At 39.3% G+C, this 20,266-nt stretch overlaps 1 protein-coding gene and 1 long non-coding RNA gene across 2 annotated transcripts in view; one reads left to right on the top strand and one right to left on the bottom strand.

Moving 5' to 3' along the window:
• ABCA1 (ATP binding cassette subfamily A member 1) overlaps nucleotides 1–16,774 on the bottom strand; it is a 160,278-nt gene extending 143,504 nt beyond the window's left edge. The window contains 1 exon segment of the mRNA XM_020995438.2: nucleotides 16,475–16,774. The gene's annotated coding sequence lies outside the window, so the exon portion shown is untranslated.
• LOC144456822 (uncharacterized) lies at nucleotides 15,417–17,667 on the top strand. The gene is made up of 2 exons (XR_013485950.1): nucleotides 15,417–15,654; nucleotides 15,872–17,667. It is a non-coding gene; the product is annotated as an uncharacterized LOC144456822 (long non-coding RNA).
• Nucleotides 17,668–20,266: the final 2,599 nt, after the last annotated feature.

The raw sequence follows: 20,266 nt of genomic DNA, 5'->3' as shown, positions 1-20,266 counted from the left end.
ACATGCTAGAGATCTTCCCCTTGTTTGTTTTTTTCAATACTCTGTGGATGCTTTAAGGAATAAAAACAAAATAACTCTAAACACTTCATCACTATCAGAATGTCAGTTGGGCTACAATTAAGTAAAATGATTTGCCAACTGCCAGAAGGTGTTAATAAAAAAAAAAAACAGAAGACACAAGACTAACTAGCTGGGTAACCACTGGGAATCACTTAGTTTCTCTGACCCTTGGTGTCCTCATCTATACAATGAAAATAATAAAACCTGCAGAATCCATATGGAACTTTAAAGTTTATAAAACATTACACGTGAATGTATATACACACTCATTTTCGCACATATAAACATACCCACATGTATTATGTATCCATATGTTCAAATATAAAAATATCTACATGTGGGTCTACATAATTATATAAACATGCACATGCATATGTGTATGTATATATAAAACATATGCATGTTTTATATATGCATCATTAACATTATTTAATACTCACAGTAACCCTATAGGGTGGGCTATTATTTTGCCTCCTTTTACAGAGAAAAGTGAAACTAAGAAAAGTTAAGCGATTTACCCAGGGACACACAACTGATAAAGTATCTGACACAGAATTTAAACTCAGTCTTGTGCTTTTCCAAGTCTTGTGTTTTCAAATAAGTCTTGTGACTCCAAGTCAGGCACTAGGCTACCTTGAAGTATTTCATCTGAGCTTTACAATAACTCAGTAAAGTAGATACTGAAGGCTTTATTATTCTCATAAAATAGAGATCTATACCCTCAGGAACAGAAAAATTAAGTAATTCCCAGTGGTTACACAGTTAATAAGCATCAGAGGCAGAAATCAAAGCCAGATGTCTCTTGAACTCTAAATCTAACATTCTTCCCACTATACCATGATACTATGAAATGCATTTAGTGGTAATAATTAATAATAATAGCTAGCATTTATGTGGCCCTTTCAGGTTTGCGAAACCCTTGACAAATGTTATCTCATCACAACAACCCTGGAAGGTGAGTGCTATTTTTATTCCTATTTTACAAATGAGGAAACTGAAGCAGACAAAGGTTAAATGACTTGCCCAGGATCACATATCTGGTAAGTGTCTAAGGCAGGATTTAAACTCAGGTGTTCTGGACTGCAGGCCCAGTGCTCTATCCACTCTTCTGCCTAGCTTGCAGCTAATCAGGAAGAGTCTTAGAGACCTTCCTAGAGTCAGAAAGAATTCAAATCCTGCCTTAGAAACTTAGTAGGTGTGTTATCTGGGGCAGTCACTTAACTTCTGGCTCCCACAGTTTTCCCTTTAGTATGATGGGTCTAATAATAACAGCACCTACCTCCAAGGGCAATTAGGAGGATGAAAAGAGGTATTTGTAAAATGCTATATAAATACTGGGTATTATTACTGTTGTTGTTCACATCTCTCACATTTTGACAACTAAAGATGCAAAATTCACTTCCCAAAAATGTTTTCCCTTCACCATGCCTACTGATAACGAGCACATTCTTAGATTATCTATTGCTCTGAAGCGGCTTTAGTAACTATAGTCATTCTGAGTCCCTGAAAACATATCACAAAGAGCGAACTCTATTTTGACAGCTGCAGAACTGTGGAGAAACAAAACACTTTAGCAACAGTCCATTCACACATGGCACTTCTGGATCCTCACTGAACAAACACAGAACAACCTTCAAAGGAGGCTCTGAGCAAACAATACAACTATTTGCTTTTAACTATGGGGAGTGGGGGTGGATTGGAGGGAAGAACCTTTCCCCTAAATAAGAAATCCCTGTTTCAACATTATTTTTCAAGGAAAAACATCGAACTTTACCCAAGCCAAACACAATGCTAGCATCGGAGGGATGTGGAAAAGGCTGTCAAATTCACCAAGTCCCCTCCAAGCCCCAGACACATAAGCAATCTTTCCACGAAATCTTTTTTTTTCCTTGCATGAAAGCTCAATCGGATTTCTTTCCTTTTTGATGTAAGGTGAGAGTCCTGATGGCGTTTTAGAAAGACTTCTGATGACTATACAAGAAAAAAACCACATTTTTGTCTCGCTCAGACCTGTGGAGATAAAAGTCCTTCAAAGACAGCCCTTCTAGCCCTGTCTTCTCCCAGTCTAATGAAACTGTACTAAAATCTTAAAGGATTTTTGCCCTGCATCCCATGATAAGATGGGATTATGATCAAGGTAAACTTTTCAAATTGCATCTTAAAAGTCATAAAAAATAAAAGAGCTCTCCATGTTTCTTTACCTCAAACCAGCTTCTTCAAGCAAAGTTAAGCTTACTTTTAGCACTGGATCTGGACAGCCCTCCAAACATCCTTCAAAAATAAAACTCTGCCCACCCAGCATTCCCCCTTATTAGCATGTACCTCTTCCTATTACTTCCCAACCTCTTTGGTCCTTCATTCTATAAAAAACCCCTCCTACTCCTTCCTCCTAGGTTCTCAGGCTACCTAGACTCAATACCGTCCCTCCTTATCCCTGCCCCAATGTCCCTTTTGCCAGCTTTTGTCCTATGATAAGCAAACTCTTCTATATTCCTTGCCCTGGTTTCAGGTAGGCCTCTTCACTCATTTGCCCACATGAAATGAAAAGTGGCCTTCCCCAGACAATGATTCCTCCAAATCCAGTCTAGGGGGAACCATTCCTTACACTCAGAAGAAAAGAGGTCAGCAGAATTCCTTCTTTTCCCCATTGACACTTTCAGAACACCCATAATCATTCAAAAACTTCTCCCTTAAAGTTCACAGTATATCATATAGTATCTTCTTTACAGAGTAAAATTGTCTCCATCAACTTCTGCCATGCCAGAAATACACTTCTGATCCACATTTTTTGTTACTATCACTTTTCTTGTCATTAATTTTGGTGACTCCAAAATCCCTGTTGATGACTTTGACACTCTAGCCTCTCAGGCCCTTCAATATTTTCAACTCTAAATACTTGAATCTCCTCTCAACGAAAAGATATCCAACCACCTATCAGCATGACCTCACTTTGGGCACAGATCTGCTCTATCTCCAAAATTTAAAGCTTCTGGCTCTTCCCCCAACACACACACACACACCCCAAACCTGCTAAATCTATTCTTTAACCCTTAGCATACTTTTTAATTATTCCACCCTCTCAATTCTCCCAGTCCATCAGTTCTCCTCACATATACCCTCCTACCTTGGCTGCATATGCTTATCTCTATAACCCAGAAAGTATCAGCATGCTATTACCCAAGACTAGCCCATCCCTTTAATCTTCCCAGCCCCATGATTCCAATATTGGGTGATCTTCACAGTCTTCTGTTTCTGTTCCTGAAGATGCTAAATATTCCTGAAGAAATCATACTTATTGAGTAGGCCAAAAATTCATGTTACTTAACTGAACTGTACCCTTATGGATGCTTGGATACCCTTTCACTCATCTACTGTTAATTCTATATCAAATTTACCTTTCTATATTCCAAACTTTTCTACACTCAAGAACCTAATCCAACTAGATTTACCTCAATCTGAGCAGATTATCAAGAAGATAGAGGCCACCCAGCCTAAGGTAACTAATTCCCCACCCCTCTAAACCTCCACTTTCCTCCCTCTTCTCTCTGCCTTTTTCCCTTTTCTCCTTTCCACCTCAACACACTGTTATGACTAAAGCTTTGTCTCCATCTCAAATAATCTCCGAATCTCTCCACATTCATTCCTGCTTTTCAGTCACAAAAACTAAGGTGACCCTCCACCTTTCCAAGGTTAACTCTACCACCTAGACCTCTTCAATTATATCTCCTCTACTCTCTCACTCACTACATATTCTCAGTCTCTCTGTATTTCTCATTTTCTCACTCTTCTGTAGATTCTTATCTTATTCCTTATGCCTACAAACATACCAAGTATGTCCCACGAACCTCTAACAATAAAAATGAAAAGACTTCTCCCTACCCCACTCCCATCACACACATACCTACTACCCTCTCAAGCTACTATCTTCTTTTCTGTCCTTCCTTTCACCACAAAATTTTTTCTGAAATCAAGTAATCTATATTTTGTCAGAGACAAGGTGACAGAACCCCTACTTAACACACAAACTAAAGAAAACAATACACTAAGTGCTCACCCTCAAATGTTATACCCTCAGCACTAGAGAGGAGCCTCGAACTCTAGTCCCACAGGCTTGGAATCCAGAACTCAAATAATTGAGTTAAGCCAATACCTGAATACAATTGTCTCCACGTTCACCAACTCCTATTTCAAGTCTGTCAGCAAAATTCGTTTTCCAGCTTCCTCGCCCAGTCTCAGCCAAATAAGTAAATGGACAGAAGACACAGCCTTGTCCAGAAATATCTTTGTTAACCCTATATGCTGACCTTTGCCAGATATGTAATCAATCAAGTGATATGAGTTTCATCAATCACCAGAAATAGGTGCCTGCCTGTAAACATGGTTACAAAAAGATTCCAGGCCCTGCTGTCCCTCCCTTAAAGTTCAGCCATTTTTTATGATAACCAAAATCAACCACATTTTTGGCTGCCTGACTGGATATTTTTGAAGAATTTTTTTAAAAAAAAAAGGTACATAGATATTATCTATCTATATCTATATCTATATCTATATATCTATATCTATATCTATATCTATATCTATATCTATATCTATATCTATATCTATATCTATATCTATATATCTTTATATATAAACTCCTTAGGACTAGAAACCACCTTAGAGGTTACCTCGAATGTAATGCCCTTTCACCTCACAGTGAAAAAACAAACCCTAAAACTGATGTTGTTTCCTCACAGCCACCGTTTGAGATGGGTAAAAGGCAAGCATTTTACAGATGAAGAAACTCAGGCTCTATGTTGTGATTTGCCCAAAGCTAATGAATGTGGAATCATGAACCTGAACCAAGGCCTTCAGATTTCAAATCCCATGCTCTTTTTGTTAGACCATACTGGTATATGCTTCTGAACTTGGAAGAAACTTTCTAAAACTGTTAGCCAACATTAAATGGGCAAAGTGAATTGTATTATTGATAGGAGAGGTTTTTAGAAAGCATGGACTTGTATTTGTTAGCATTTTCAGGGTCCCAAATCTCCCCTGAAGTACCACACTCACTAGGATTTTTGCAAATAAAATGTTTTGTTGGCCAAAATAGAACCAGCTTTAAAGAAACATAGAAAATGATAGGTAACTGTATAGACCAGAATATAATATAGTACAGTGGATCTTAAGGCACCATGGCACAGCCTCAAGGGACCTGAGCTTGGAATCATTTAGATCAAATTCTGCCTCTTACATTTACTTGCTTTGTGACCTTATGCAAGTCACTTAACCTCTGTTTCCTTATCTGTAAATTGAGATGGGTGCCTCTAGAGTTGATTCTAGCTCTCACTTCTTGTGTGATCTTGGGCAAGGCACCTCCCTGAGCCTCAGTTTCCTCCATCTGTAAAGTGAAGAGGCTAGCTAACTTCTGAAGTCTAGCTTATAGGCGGAATCATCTCTTCTTCAAATGTGTATTTATGGTGGTTTGGGGGGGAGTGATTACAAGATACAATACCCAACCAAAATCCGGCTAAGTGATTCCGTAAGTGTAAATCCAATATTTCTCCTTTTTATTTACTCTCTACTTTACAGAAGTATAACATTGTACCACTTACATAATCTTTCCTATGCCATTATCTCTAATTATCTCCACAACCATCCAGCGAGGGCAGTGGGAACAGGTGAGTGCAATTCTCACCATTTAACAGATGTAACTTTAACCCAGCACAATCCCTCTTACAGTATCTAGCTAGGATCCCTGAGAAATAATACTACTGGTCTAGAATAGCCCAGAAATCCTCCCTCAATGAATCCAGTTTAACAGAAATGTAGAAATAGTACACGTAAGCATAACTCCTACTTACATGATGGAATAATTGCCAGAGAATATCCATATAAAATGTGGAGAAATGTCACCAATTCTACTGAACTTACAAAATGCAAAATTGGACAGACAAATGAGTAAACATGGCTGACTCAATGTTTATCTTCACTCAAGGTTCCTACTTGAGGAGAATTAGCACTATCAAAGTTGAAAAGCGCTTGGATTCATGGACTAACTAAATTTAGTCAGCAACATTCTGTCACCAGGATTTACCATCCCTCTGCATAAGATAAGAGTCCAAAAGACCACAGATAAGACTTTCTGATCTCAAGCAGAGCTCGGAGGAGGAGGTTTCAGATTAGGGGGAAAAATTATTATTTTTCTTACCTCTGACAAATGGCAAGGTAACTTGACATGTCATTTTTTAAAGCACTGTCACCTTGGGTCTTGAAAGGCCACACAACTAACACATTTAAAAGGACTGAAAATTGATCTAGCATCTATTGGGCAGAATCTCAATTTCATGAATACACTAGACTAAGGATGAAAACACTATGTTCAGGCTCTAGCCTTAGTATCATTGTTTACCCTGAGCAGCAATATTGCAGAATACCACCAGGACAACTTCTGTCCACTGTGATGGGTCTTTATCTCCTCCAAATTCCTGTTAAATGTGATAATGCTTCTGCTACCTTCTCCCTCTGTCTCTGTGGACTCCTTCTTCCATTGGTGAGTTTTTCCCAGAACCTTTAAGGCCCAGACCTGACATTCTCCATTCTCAAGACTTGACCACCAGACCACCCTACCTCCCAGTCCAGCCCTTTTTAGCTCCTTTTCATGTGTTGTCTTCTTCCTTTAGAATGTAATCTACTTGAAGGCAGGAGTGGCTTTTCTTTTTGCCTTGTTTCCCCGATGATTAGAAGTGTCTTGAACATATTAAGTGCTAAATAAATGCTAGCTGACTTGACTTAAGTCAAGTATCACCCATTTGGCACTTACTACCTCATATTTGTACATTAGTACGTGTCTTCATGGTTTACTGTAAAGCAACAGACCAATGTTTACAATTAGTTTGTGGAGTCTAATCATTGCTTAATAGTCATTTTTGTTTATTTTAACTCTGTTAACTAAAGTGTGAGCTTCTTGAGGGCAGGATCTTTCTAACCAGAACTGCTGTTATTGTTTTTGTTCATTCATTTCAGTCTCTCCCTGACTCCATTTGGGGTTTTCTTGGCAAGTGGTTTGCCATTTTTTTTCCATCAGCTCATTTACAGATAAGGAACTGAGGTAAAACAGTTAAGTGACTTCACCAGGGTCACGTAGCTAGTAAGCATCCGAGGCTGAATTATGAACTCAGGTCGTCCTGACTCCACAGTTAGAACTCTATCCGCTACGCCACCTAGCTGCCCTTATCCAGCATAGTACCTAGTATATTACCTCTCATAAAGTAAGTCTTCAATAAAAACGTGTTGTTTGACTAATAGGATTCTAAATTCTCCAGCTGACATAGAGACGGACAGCAGGTGTTTTATAAAAAGCTAAGATTAGGTGTCCATAAATCTATTCACTGTCAAAGATTCTTGTCTGTTCCTACTTAATATGTTCAACCAAGAAAAAAAAAAGAATGAAGGTGTATACATGAAATGTACATATATCAGCTCAGGACTGGATTGTGGTCACAGGAGTAGATCTGTGGTCTTAATTTGTCACAGAATTATTGTAAATTATTGTAAAAAAGGCGAATTTCCTGCCTGTGGGAACTATTAAACAGTGAAATGTTACTGGTTGAGAGTGTACCATCTCTTCCAGAGGCCTTCAAAAGAAACCAGTGAGAATATCTTAAGCTCTGAACTTCCTGAAGGACCCTAGGACTCAGACGAGGTCTCATTGTAATTAAAATCTAAAAGGAAATAGCCTTTCTTGCTTACCAACTAAATCAGAATCAGCATGCCAAAATATGTAAGGTTCCACAGAAAAGGGATTTGACCTTTATAAATCATGCCAAACACAGTAGAAATCATCTGTTTAAATGAGGATCAAATCTTGGCCTGGTCTACTTCTCCAAAGACACACCTCTTATAAGTCAGGTGTTTTTTATGACCTGGGATGAAATGAAGATGCAGGTGAAGGGTGGCACACCTATCTTACTCAGTCTTTTGACCTTCAAACAATATCAAACTCATCTCATTAAGATGCCATCCATTTATCAAGAAGGAGACGGTGCTAACTAACCAAACTTTATATGGGGGTTGCTAAAACAGTAATTTTCTGAACAATATCTTGATAGCCTGCAATCGTTATCTACTGAAGCTTCTAAAAGTGCCCAAGTCACTAAAACAGAAGTACCACACAAGCAGACTCCGGTTCAATCTGTACGAACTTTGCTTTACACAACAAGCTTGTTCCTGAAAAGTTGAGTATAAACATGGATTTGAGTAAATAGAATCTTATTTTTAAATAGCATTTGGGGGAATCTTGCTATTTAAAGGAACACTTTAGTGATTCCTTTTTGAATAACTCTTTAAAAAAACCCAACAAAACCACTTGCCGCTAAGGTATTGGCTCGGTGAAGCCAGATTTTCTGAAGGAAGCACATGCCAGTGCCAACATTTATAAGAGTTCCAAGCTTAATAACACCTTGAGCTACTGAGAAAGGCATTTGGATTCATGCTGCCATCCACTGGTGAAATGTACTTTTTGAGAAAATGAGTTCTATGTATTTGTTAAAAAAAAAAAAAGAACTGGTTTCTAATCTTCCTAGGATGAGTAAATCAAATACAAGGCACTTACTAAAGGAATGTTTCCTAGAGATTCGCCGCAGGCAAATAAATCTCTTGCTCACCTAGTCCTAAGAGCCAGGTTTTTCCCACTACTTTTTTTCCTATCTATCTCTCCCTTCCAGCCCTCTTTATTACTTTCTCTAGTAACAACCAATCGTGTTGTCTTACCTTAAATTTTGGACACAACTACAAGCTGGTACTTTACCCATCCCTAATCACTGCCTTCTGAACATCCCAAAAGCCAGAGGGACTCAGAATCGAAACAAATTCAAGGAAATTCAGTGAAGAAGTACTGTTTTAAGGAAACCCAATGAAGTGGTACTGGTTCTATTGAAAGAGGACTTTGCCATTTACAACCAAATCACTTCTGGATGGATCTCCCAGGTTTTGCATGTAAAGCACACACCACAATAAAAGGGAGGAGGGGAAGGAAATAAGGCCCAAAGGGATGTTTTCTTCCAGTGAGTGGAAGAAGATGCTCTCACCTTTCCTGCCCTTAAATTCTCACCGAATTACTTAACAGTGGTTTCCACCCAGGATAGTCATGACCACAAATCAAAGAACAAAGGCAGAGACTGGTGCCATTTTCCCCCATTTTACAGATAGAGAAACTGAGGCAGTGAGATATTAAAACAGCCTGCTTAACGCAACCAAGCAAAGCACTGGTGGAACCAAGAAAAAACAAACAAATATTGACTCCTGTCTGTACAGAAAATAAATTCAATTAAAGAAAGGCAATATTGAGTCAAATTTAGAATGACTATCCAGACTCACAGATTATTCATATTGATGCCATAATCCACCATTACTCTAGCATGATAACTGTGTATTGAATTGAATTAAATGTCTCCCCCTCTGCCTTCACTGAACCATCTCTTTGGCTATACGTTGATTTTTTTCAGGACAAATTTTTAATCTTGAATTACAGCATGCAGTAGATGGCTACTGCCAAAAAAAGCAAGAGTTCAATAAATATCACTGTCTGGTCCTCATTTTGGGGGAAATCAATGAAAGCAATTTAGAGCAGATATAGTTTTAGGTGGAGCTGAACCCTCAGTAGATGATTTTAGGCTTCATGAGAAACATTAGTATAACCTTTTGACAAATCTGTTTTCTAACAGGATGATCCTAACAATTAATTATTTTTACTTATTCAGAGTAGCCTGCTCAGCTCAGTTGCTACCTAATAAAACATGAATTTAAGGAAGGTATCATTTTAATGGGTCACCTTATACAGAATTCTGCTGGGGACAAACAAGTTAGTGTAATACCACTGTTTTCCTAAAATGTGTTAACTTTGAGTTTTTTCCCTAGTGTATTTGTTCAAATGAAAAAGGTACAGAAAATCAAAAGACTTCAAAATCAGTCACATCAAATCTTTTCTTTCAGAATTTCTAGAACTAAGACTTCAGCTTAAGAAATGTTGCTGATTTATGGGCATATAAAAGCAAGAATGAATTGGTGACTAGATTTACACATACAAATTGTGTTTTTTAAAAATTTTAATTAATTCATTTCAGTGGAAAATCTTTCATAACAAAAATGCATTAATAAAAATACAAAAACATGGAATTTCAGGGTACAACCTTTTTGGAGAAGCACAGCTGTCTTAAGAAAGGGAAATGAAACAACTTGTTTTTAAAGCGGATGGGAGAAGAATTGTTTGTTCCAATAAAAATACTTTGGACTCAGTATCTTAAGCAAAAAATTCCCAATTTTGATCATAAATCTATCTAGGCCTAACTCAGGTTATTTCCCATATAAATTTCTTCTTAAGTTATTTATTCTTTTCCATAAGTATCACATCATAGTACTTTTAGAATTTTTTTAAAAATCTCAATTGCTTAAGAAAAACTAAGGAAACCCAATGAAGGGGTACTTGGTTTTATTGAAAGAGGACTTTGCCATTTACAATCAAATCACTTCATATCTGGCCTCAGTCTCCTTATCTGTAAAAGGAGGGAGTTGGAATGAACACTCTCTAAGAGACTTTCCAGCTATATAAATCAAGGCCCTTTGGCTTTGCATAATTTCTTAGTGAAGAGCAAAGACTAACTGTGTTGACTTTTCCTCTGTTGAATATCTTCTGGATGGATCTCCCAGGTTTTGCATGTAAAGCCCATACCACAATAAGAAGGAGGAGGGGAAGGAAATAAGGCCCTAAGGGATGTTTTCTTGCAGTTGCCTAGAAGACTTAAGACTCCCTTCCTAAGTTGTTAGGCTTCTCCACAGATCATTTCTGGATTGATAAAGGATAGTATTTCCAAACGTTTTCTATTTCAGTAACTGTGTCAGATGCTCATTCACGAAGTTTCAGTAAAAATCAGGGGCTGAAGGATGATATGCTATTTTGGTGGCTTGAGTTAGACTAACAGTTACCAATTCAATTTAGCCACAGAACATTCTGGAACTTGAAATAAACAGATGCCCCAAAGTGCTGCTGGCCCAATGAGGAAACGAGCTCCCCCTGAAATGAAAGCGACTGGGGAAAAAGTCTGGAGGAAAATGATGGACCAATTTTCAACTACACAAATTACTGTATACAAATATTTTTGATACATATGTAATATATCAGAGGGGAAAATAGTGCTGGCAATGAAACTTTCTAACAGAATCTCAGTTGGTTAAGAATGACGAAGATGAAGATGATAACCGGCATGTATGCAGGATTTTAAGGTTAACACTGTACTTTGCTCATATTCCTGACTCCAAGTCATTCTATTCACTATGCTCCGCCTCACTTAAATTCAATTCACACAAAAGTCAAGACATCACCCTTGTGATATCACTGGTCCTCTTCAAGAATGAAGGACAAACAACAACAAACTATGCTAAACTGAGAACACGGTTAAAGGAATATCCGTATTCTCACAGCATAGAGATTAAAAGGCACCAGAAAAATTACTTGGAATAAGTTTTTCATTGTCTGACTCTATGTCTATAAATTTTTTTTGTCCCTTACTCGTGATTTTATGGTTTATGGAGCTCCCTTCGAGGAAACTCCTGTATTGATGATGCAAAACTGAAATTGTCTTAATTCATAGTCTTACAAAGCAGTCATTGAGCACAGAAAGGTTGAATGATTGGCTCAGTCATCTAACCACTTCATGTCAAATGTGGGACTTAAACCCAGATCTTCCTGAGGCCTAACTGTCCATTTATTATACCACCTTTGCTTCCAATGTTATAGCTATATTTCTTTAGCTACATATCTAACTTCAATGGAAAACCCTAAAAATACCTTGCTTTGTCTCTCATAAATTTCAATTAGCAAAACATTTACAATTTGAATCAAGCTTTTTAATCCCTCCTGAAATTGAGATGAAATAATTGAGTGTCAGTGCCCTTTCTAACTTGTTAGGGCATTTTGTAAGAAAAGCTGTGTCAGGAGTTTTCCATCCTACATCTTTTGCCTAAGACTCTGTCTTTGAAATAATCCCATATTTTCTTGTAATAAGAAGTGCTAGAAATGAAAAGAAAGAGGAAAAGAAAAAGAAAAGAAGGAAAAAGAAAAAGGAGACGAATCCTGGACGTGTCTTGTTCTTTTATAACTTGGAAATCACATCTTTAACAAAACTAAAATAACTGAGAAAGACATAAAACCAAAAAGTCAACAATATAATTTAAGGAAAGGCATTTCAGTAATCTCATTTTATCATGACCAACCAAAAAAATCCACTGAAGAAGAAGCAAACTATTTATTCTTTTCTTTTGTCAATCAGTTTAATAAATGGTTATTGTTTTCTATGATACAGCTCAGACATGATGAACCCAAGATACTCATAGGAAATGAGTTTAAAATAATAGTGAGGTCTTAATTTTAATCCAAGGAAAAGTTGGGAAATTTAGAGTTGAGTAAACTTTACCCTTTGTTGTTCTTTCTATAAGTGTTGCAATCCCTAAATAAAATTCCCAGTAAGCCAAACAGGAATTTGTCAGGACTAATGGTGATGATAGTAGGTGAATTAATAATATATCATCTGATGATCTGCACTGGGCCACAGCAGATAAGCTCACTGAATTCAATGGCCACTCATTGGAATATTCTTCTTTTCTTCAAATTAATTCATATCCAGTTCACTGTAATTACGAGGGATATTGAAAAAAGCCATACCTACCTCACTGTAATAACTTTTGCTTTTTATGTATACTATACAGGGAATAGGAGAGGCAGATAAATGTCATTAAAGTCTTGAAAGGAAATTACTCTCAAAAAGGATGGTAAATACTCCATTTCTACAGAGCAAGAGTTAACATTCTGTGTCCTCTCTGAGGTTAGATGCATTAAAATGAATGTTTAAAAACATCTTTTTATCTGACAGATGGAAGTCACAGCCTAAAGAGACTTTCAGTTTCAATCTACCTCTATTATTTAATATCTCTAAACAAATTTACCATAGTATAAAAAAGTCATGAGATAATTATTTGGTTATTTCAAGACTCAGGAGGATCAAAATTATAAGGCAAATTAAAATCCTAGACCAAAGGAACAAATATAATAGTAAGAAAAAACTAGGGGGAAAAACCCTTTAAAAGCAAAAAATTCTAGCTCCCCCCAACATGATATAACTGCAAAATATGAGAAAAAAACCTGACTTGGGGTTTCATTTCACTCCATTTTAATAATGCATGTATAATGAGTTCCTAATGTATTGGAAAATCAGAGAACTCAAAGAACATTAATAACCACTCTACCAATCCTGGAAGATGTGATAGTGTCAACTCAAGACACTTGTACAGATGTTTACTGAAACAAAATATGAACCTGATTTATTACATATATGACTGAGACTTAAAACTAAAATGGTTAGAAATTACCATACTCTTTGAAGGTTACAAGCTCATTGGAGAAAAATTGAGTTCACAGAAACTTTACCATTCTTTAATCAAAAGTAGCCCTTGTCCTTGGAAGGAAGGCTTATTCATACTCAATTAAGCTGTCCCTAGAATTAGTGTCCCATTAGTTCATCTTAACATATTCTCCCTTTTACAAAAAAAATGATGATGACCTTTGCTTTCAAGTTAATTCTACTTCAGGGTGTGTGTGTGACTGTGTGAGTGAAATACCTTCAAAAATATTTTATTTGTGCACTGTCTTGACTTGAGATTGACCTCAACAACTTTTCACAGAAGATGAAGCTGAGACTCAGAGAAAAAGTGACTTGCCCAAAGTCACACAATTACTAAGAGGCTGGATTCAAACCCATTTCTTCTGATTCTTCAATTCAGTGTTCTTTCCACTATACCCAAAATGATACTGCTTTTAATGAGCAAAGGAAAAGCTCAGTTGAGAAGGGGGGAAAGCATTACAGCATCACTTTTAGTCAAAGATTTTCAGGACTTCACACTTTCGCTGATTTGGGAGGGTCTGAGACAGAAGTTTCTCCAGTGGGTTTTACAATAATAAAAACCGAAAAATATCTTTTTTAAAAAGTGAGTATTGGAAAATTATATTAAAATGAGGCATATCAAACAAGCAAGACAGCTTGGAATGTTACACGTTGAATTAATTATTATAGGTTGCCAAAGTAGACATAATGTTGGACAGAGGAAGGTAGGTCCGAGTTTGAATTCAGAGCCAGACATTCTATAAAATGAGTATTAATAACAGCACCTAAATCACTCGAATATGGTGAGGATCAAATATACGTAAAGCACTTTGCAAACCTTAAAGCACTACGTAAATAATAATTTTATCAGTATTAAAAGCAAACTGTATATACATAAAAGATTTGAAGTTTCAGGTACAAGCCTTTCTATTTCACTATGGATAATGTAAATGTGCCTTTATTTGGGGTCTGTTAATTTCAGCAACAAAAAATAAAACTTTTAATGAGTTAAGTACCTTTTTTTTCTTTTGCATTTTCATTTAAATTGGTCCACACAATGAAAACAGCCCAATTTGCATGGTAAAAAAGTTGCTCTGTTTTGTTGGGAATTTGGGGTGGACAGAGTAAGCTCATCCTCTACACAGTGTTATTGCCAAAGGTGAGAAAAAGCAATTAGAGCTGTGATTTCATTTGGTTCCATTTTAATAATTAATGCATTGTGAGTTGCGAAAGTTATGCGTATAATTATTTTGTTTGCTGGTCAAGACCCAAATCTCCATAGGGTGTCACAAGAACAAAACAATGAGTCTCAGGCCTGTGCTCACTTTTCGAAGTATCCTTCAAAAGTATCACTTGCCTTCTAAAATCTGAATATCTCAATACTGAAAAAGACCAGTGCCTGGTTACTCTTGTCCTGAGTCTGTTTCATTTCTGCTATGTCCCCAAAGGAGGGAGTCAAAAGACAATGAAAGAGCCCTGAGCTATAGACTTCCACCACCAGGAAACCTCCAAGACTTAGCCAAGGATTATAGGCGGCAGAGAAACAAACATGAAAATCAACAAAAAGGGGCTTTCTATAGAGTTTCCTCCTAGTCTGCGTCAGCACAGCTTCCCAACCCATGGCTGACTCAATCTAGATCAGAAAGGAAACAATGAACTTCGCATCTATAGCCCAGACCGGCTGTCTGCCCTCATAGTCAAGCTCTCCCTAAGAGTCTGTCTGTCCTAGTGGTACTTAGATGGGACCCCCTCAAGCTCCCTACTCCCCACCCACCCATCACTCCAGATAGAATCTCTACCCTGCAACGAGGAGCTCCGGATTCTTTAGCCCCAAGAGGCTCGGGAGAGAAGCAAGGGGAGGAAGTAAAGGGGAGGGGAGAAAAGGCTTGGGGGGGGGTGCTGCTGCGCGCCCCCGCCCTCCCCACGCTATGTGGCAGAGCTCGGTGTTCTGCGCAGCCGGCCGGGGTTACTCTCGGTCATTCTAGCTGCGCAGCCGTCTCCACACACAGGCAACAGAGACAAGCAGCAAAGCATGAAAAGACCAAAATTGGGGGGGAGTGGGAGGAGGGCTAGAGTCAAGGAGGAAGATAAAAGCGCAACATAGATTGCATTAATCCACCATCTCCTCGAACCCCCTTCTTTGCTGCACGTCTTCTTTTGAAAACAAAAAAAATTTCACCAGGTGAGACCTATTAGATACACACGAACGTTCACTAGAAATTTTCAGACTATTCCTCAAAATTGGGGGGCGTGGGGAGGGAGAAAGAATAATCAATGCCATGAGAGGAGTTAAACTGTGTAAGGAATGCCCCGTGTTTAAAGAATAAACAAGAAATGCTTTATTAATAATAAGTGATCAGAAAGAATACATCCCGATGCCCTTCTTGTTGGTTACCCAGAGGAGGAAGAGAAGGAACCATCTCCCAGCTAAAAAAGCGCAAGAACCAGAAGACCAAAACAGGGGTTCTGGAAGCGTCAGGCATCCCTTAACAAAGGAGAGAGCTCCTGCTGCACCAGGTACTGCTCTTCCTCCCTTCAGTTCACAAAAACTCTGAATTCCGCTCCGGTAGGTCTCTCCCCAAAAGTGGTTCGCGTTCTCCTCTTCAATGTCCTTCTCCCACCCCACCTTCCCCGCACTCAGCCTCGCCGGCAGCAGGATGGACAAAGAAAGGGGCCCCGTACCATTAGTCCCCACGGATCCCAAGGGATGCTCGACTTTCAGGAGGAGACGAGCCTCCCGACTTACTCCAGAGAAGAGAGCAATGACGAAATGGAGAAGGGGGGTGTTTTCAAGCTCCCAAAGCACAGCTACGGGCTGGGGAGAAACCTTGCCCAGAGGGGAGAGAGGGCAGGCAGATGCGGGGGTCCCCCCACCCAATCACAGAATCACAGAAATCAGACTTTTACTCTTCTTCCTATCTCCTCCTCCCGAAAGAAAAGAGGAGGGGACCCCCACACACACAACAAAGAGGAAAATCTTAAGTTGTTGGAGAGGCTCTTACCTGCTTTCCACTTTTTGTTTCTGCGACTCTCTCCCCTGCCCCTTTGGAAATACTTGTGGAAAACAAAACAAAAAATTTTTAAAAAGAGAGAGCGAGCAAAGAAATGGGCTCTCGCCCAAGATACCCTTTTGGTGCCCCCTCCCCTGCCTTTGCCAGTCGCTGCCTCGGCTTTCCTGTGAGCACCAATGGGCTTCTCCTGCTCTGCCTAGCATATGGTCCTCAGTCCCTCTCTCCCAGAATTAAGGGTTTTTAGCCTGGACTAGTTCCTTTTATAGATTCGGCTGCGCTGAACAGTGGGGTTATTATCGGTCAAACTCTGTTCTCTTTCTCTTCCCCACCCCCTACTTCCCGGCTCTCTGTTTATGTAGTTCAGTCACTCACCGAAAGCACGTGGAGGAGCGACACGCCCCTTAAAAGGGCGACGAGCAGAGCCCCGCTTCCCCCGCCCCTCTCCCTAGCTGCTGAGTGGCAGATGGGATGAACTGAGGCAGGTCACCAAGGGTGAGTCCACCCAGGATCGTTCCAAGAAAAGCCCTCGCTATAAAGTGGCCCGCGCTTTGTCCTCGCGTCTGCATTACAGGCAACCCGATGTTTCAAAAATTCCTTTCAAGCTCCAAAGTATCTTTAAAGAAAAATAAAAAAACTTAGGAGTAGAGGAGAGAAGCAAAGAAGAAACCCGCTTTCTCCTCTTTTTTTTTGGGGGGGGGACATGGGTGGGAGCAAACCACTTGACAAGGCCCCTTCTGCCCTCCCTTTTTTATTCTCTGTTTCGTTTCCTTAGTTTGGTGACAGAAGCCAGAGACAGGGATTGAGGGTGGAGGGCCCTTTCCCTTGTTTTCTCAAACCTTAACAACTTAACTCTTTACGTCAAAGGTGCAATTAAAGACTTTCTCCTCCCCCTTCAACCCCTTCTTCGATCCCCGCCCCTTTGCCCTGAGTGAGATACCACGTCAGAGATTCCCCATAGATTGCTAGTGTAAGTGAGGATGCCACTTAACTCTATCTTCTCCCCCTCCCCCCTTTGTGGGGGACAGGGGACAAGGATGTGTGAGGCGTGAATTCTATGTCAGGATAACGAGAACATCACGTTTCACAGCTGCTGGAGAGACCGCTCACTTGGGGCCAGTGTCCAGTTCAGAAAATAATCTTTATTCTCAGTACAAAATGGAAAATAAAACATATTGTCAACATGCTCTTTTTGCGTTGTATAGGTGATTCATAGAGAACCAATCCCTAGACTTGGTAATTACATTATAACTCTGCCCAGCCAAACCCTTTTCTGAACAAACATTAGGTCTGGAGATCTGAGTTCTAGTCCTATATATGCATTTGCTTCAACTCTGTGACCCCGGGCAAATTACTTAGGAGTTTTCTGCCTCATTTTCTTCATCTGTAAACGTAGCTAATAATATCTATCCCCTACTTGCTTCACAGGCACCATGTTATGAAGATGAATAAAATATTTGTTGAAACACTTTGAGCCTCTCAGAAGAAAGGCTCTATAAACATAGAAGGTATTATTATATGGTTGTTGGTGTTATTTTAGGTCACAGCCACGGCCCATAAAGCAGTGTTGCTCTGATAGGATGTTTTCCCACACATTGCATTTAAAAAACCGAAAGCCAACAAAAACTTATGAAGAAGTTTTGCTACAGCTGAGCAGGCAGAGCTGGGCTCGTTTTATGAGTAAACAGAATTGGCCCCTTCTTGCCTTAAATAGCCTGAAAAAGTGCTGGGCTTGAAAGGGTGGTAGAGGTCATTTCAGTGGAGGAAACTGAGGCAGTGTGAAAATCACCCAGGTTTGAGAATAAGGTGACCAGGGTTACATCCAGGCTCCAACATACATAACCTGTGTGACCTTTACAAGTTATTTAACCTCTCTGAGCCAGTTTTGTCATCTGTGAAATTACCATCTTCACAAAACTTACTTCCTTAGCTCCCCTCTTTCTGGGCTTCTTTCCTTCTGTCTCTAGACATGGTCATCCTAAAAAACCTACTGGCTCACCAAGTAGTCACATATCTCCCTTCCCATTTTATTGCCAAACTTCTGGGCAATGTAGACTAGACTTAGGAGTCCATTTTCTCACCACTCATCTCCTGGAAATATAGTTTCTATTCCCACGGCTCTACAGAAACTTCTTTTCTCAAAGTTACTAATGGCAGCTTTCTTAATGAGAGAGGGAGAAAGAGAATTTGGAACTCAAATTTTTTTAAAATGAATGTTAAAAATTGTTCTTACATGTAATTGGATATGTATATGTTATATACATATGTAAGTATGTGTGTGTTTGTGTGTATGTATACATAAGTTACTAATGTCAGGGGCAGCTAGGTGGTGCAGTGGATAGAGCATATGCCCAGGAGTCAGGAGGACTTGAGTTCAAATATGGCCACAGACACCTACTAGTTGTGTGACCCCGGACAAGTCACTTAACCCCAACTGCCTCCAAAAAAAAGTTATTAATGACCTATTAATTGCCTTATCTACTGTCTTCATCTGAGTCCTCATCCTCTTTGACCTTTCTCCTGAGAATGATACTGTTGACTCTTCGTCTTCTCTTCTTCCTTGGCTCCCATGTTACTGCTCTCTTCTGTTCTCCCACTTCTCTGATGGTTATTCCTAAGATTAGAGGCATATAGATTTATAGCTTTAAGGACCCTTAGAAGTGATCTAGTCCAATTCCTCATTTCACAAGGGAGGAAACTGAGGCCCACTGATGTTAAGTGACTTGCCCAAGGTCACACAACGTTACTGGCACCTCTTCCTCCTCTGATCCCCTAAATACAAGCATTCTCCAAAACCCTGTGCATCTTTCCATTCACTTTCACCCTTGGCAATCTCATCCAGTCTCATGGCTTCAAATATCACTTTATGCAGATGACTTTCAAATCTATATCTGCACCCCAGACTTCTGCCATGACTTCCAGTCCCAAATTACCACTTGCTGATAGCCCCTCGAATATATTTCTTATACCTCAACTTGTCTGAAACTGAATTAGGCAGCCGGGTGGTGCAGCAGATAGAGTGTTGGAGTAAGAATTGTAATCAAGAAGACCTGAGTTTAAATCCTGCCTGATACATTACTTAGTCATGTGACTCTAAGCAAGTCACCTTAACCTCATTCAGCCTAGGTTTCTTCATCTCTAAAATGAGGACAAACAATAGCATTTTCTTCACAAGGTTGTGGGGCTCAAATGAAATAATATGTAAAGCACTTCACAACACTATATAAATGCCATTTATTATTACAATTCCTCCCCCAAATGCCTGTCCCTCCTCCCAGCATTTCCATTCTTATTGATGGCCCCATGATCCTTCAGGTCCCCCATGCCCAAAACCTCAGGGCCAGGCTTGATTCTTTCTTCTCCCTCATTTCCTGCATGCAAACATCTGCCAAATTCTTTTGATTCCATTCTCCCACAATATCTTTTATTCATCCCCTCCTTTACACTCCAAGTGCCACCCACTCCAGTTCAGACACTCACCATCTATTGTCTCCCTACTGGTCTCCTTGCTTCTAGGTCTTTGTCTCTCCAATCTGTCTTTTACGAAGCCGGCAAAGCAAGCTTCCTAATGCTCTAGTCTGATCCAAGTCAGTAACATTTAGTGCTTCACCATTTCCTACAAAATACAATACCAATTCCCACTTCTGACATTCAAGGCCCCCCTACAATATGGCTCCAATCTACTTTTCCAGCATTATTTCACTACACTCCCCTTTATGTATATGTATTCCAGACAACCTGATGCACTAGCTATTCCCCAAACCGATCCTGCTTTCTCCAAACTGT

This window comes from Phascolarctos cinereus, unplaced genomic scaffold (genome assembly GCF_003287225.1).
Source record: "Phascolarctos cinereus isolate Bilbo 61053 unplaced genomic scaffold, phaCin_HiC Scaffold_4;HRSCAF=312, whole genome shotgun sequence".
NCBI lineage: Eukaryota > Metazoa > Chordata > Mammalia > Diprotodontia > Phascolarctidae > Phascolarctos > Phascolarctos cinereus.
This window is presented reverse-complemented; position numbering and strand designations above follow the sequence as displayed.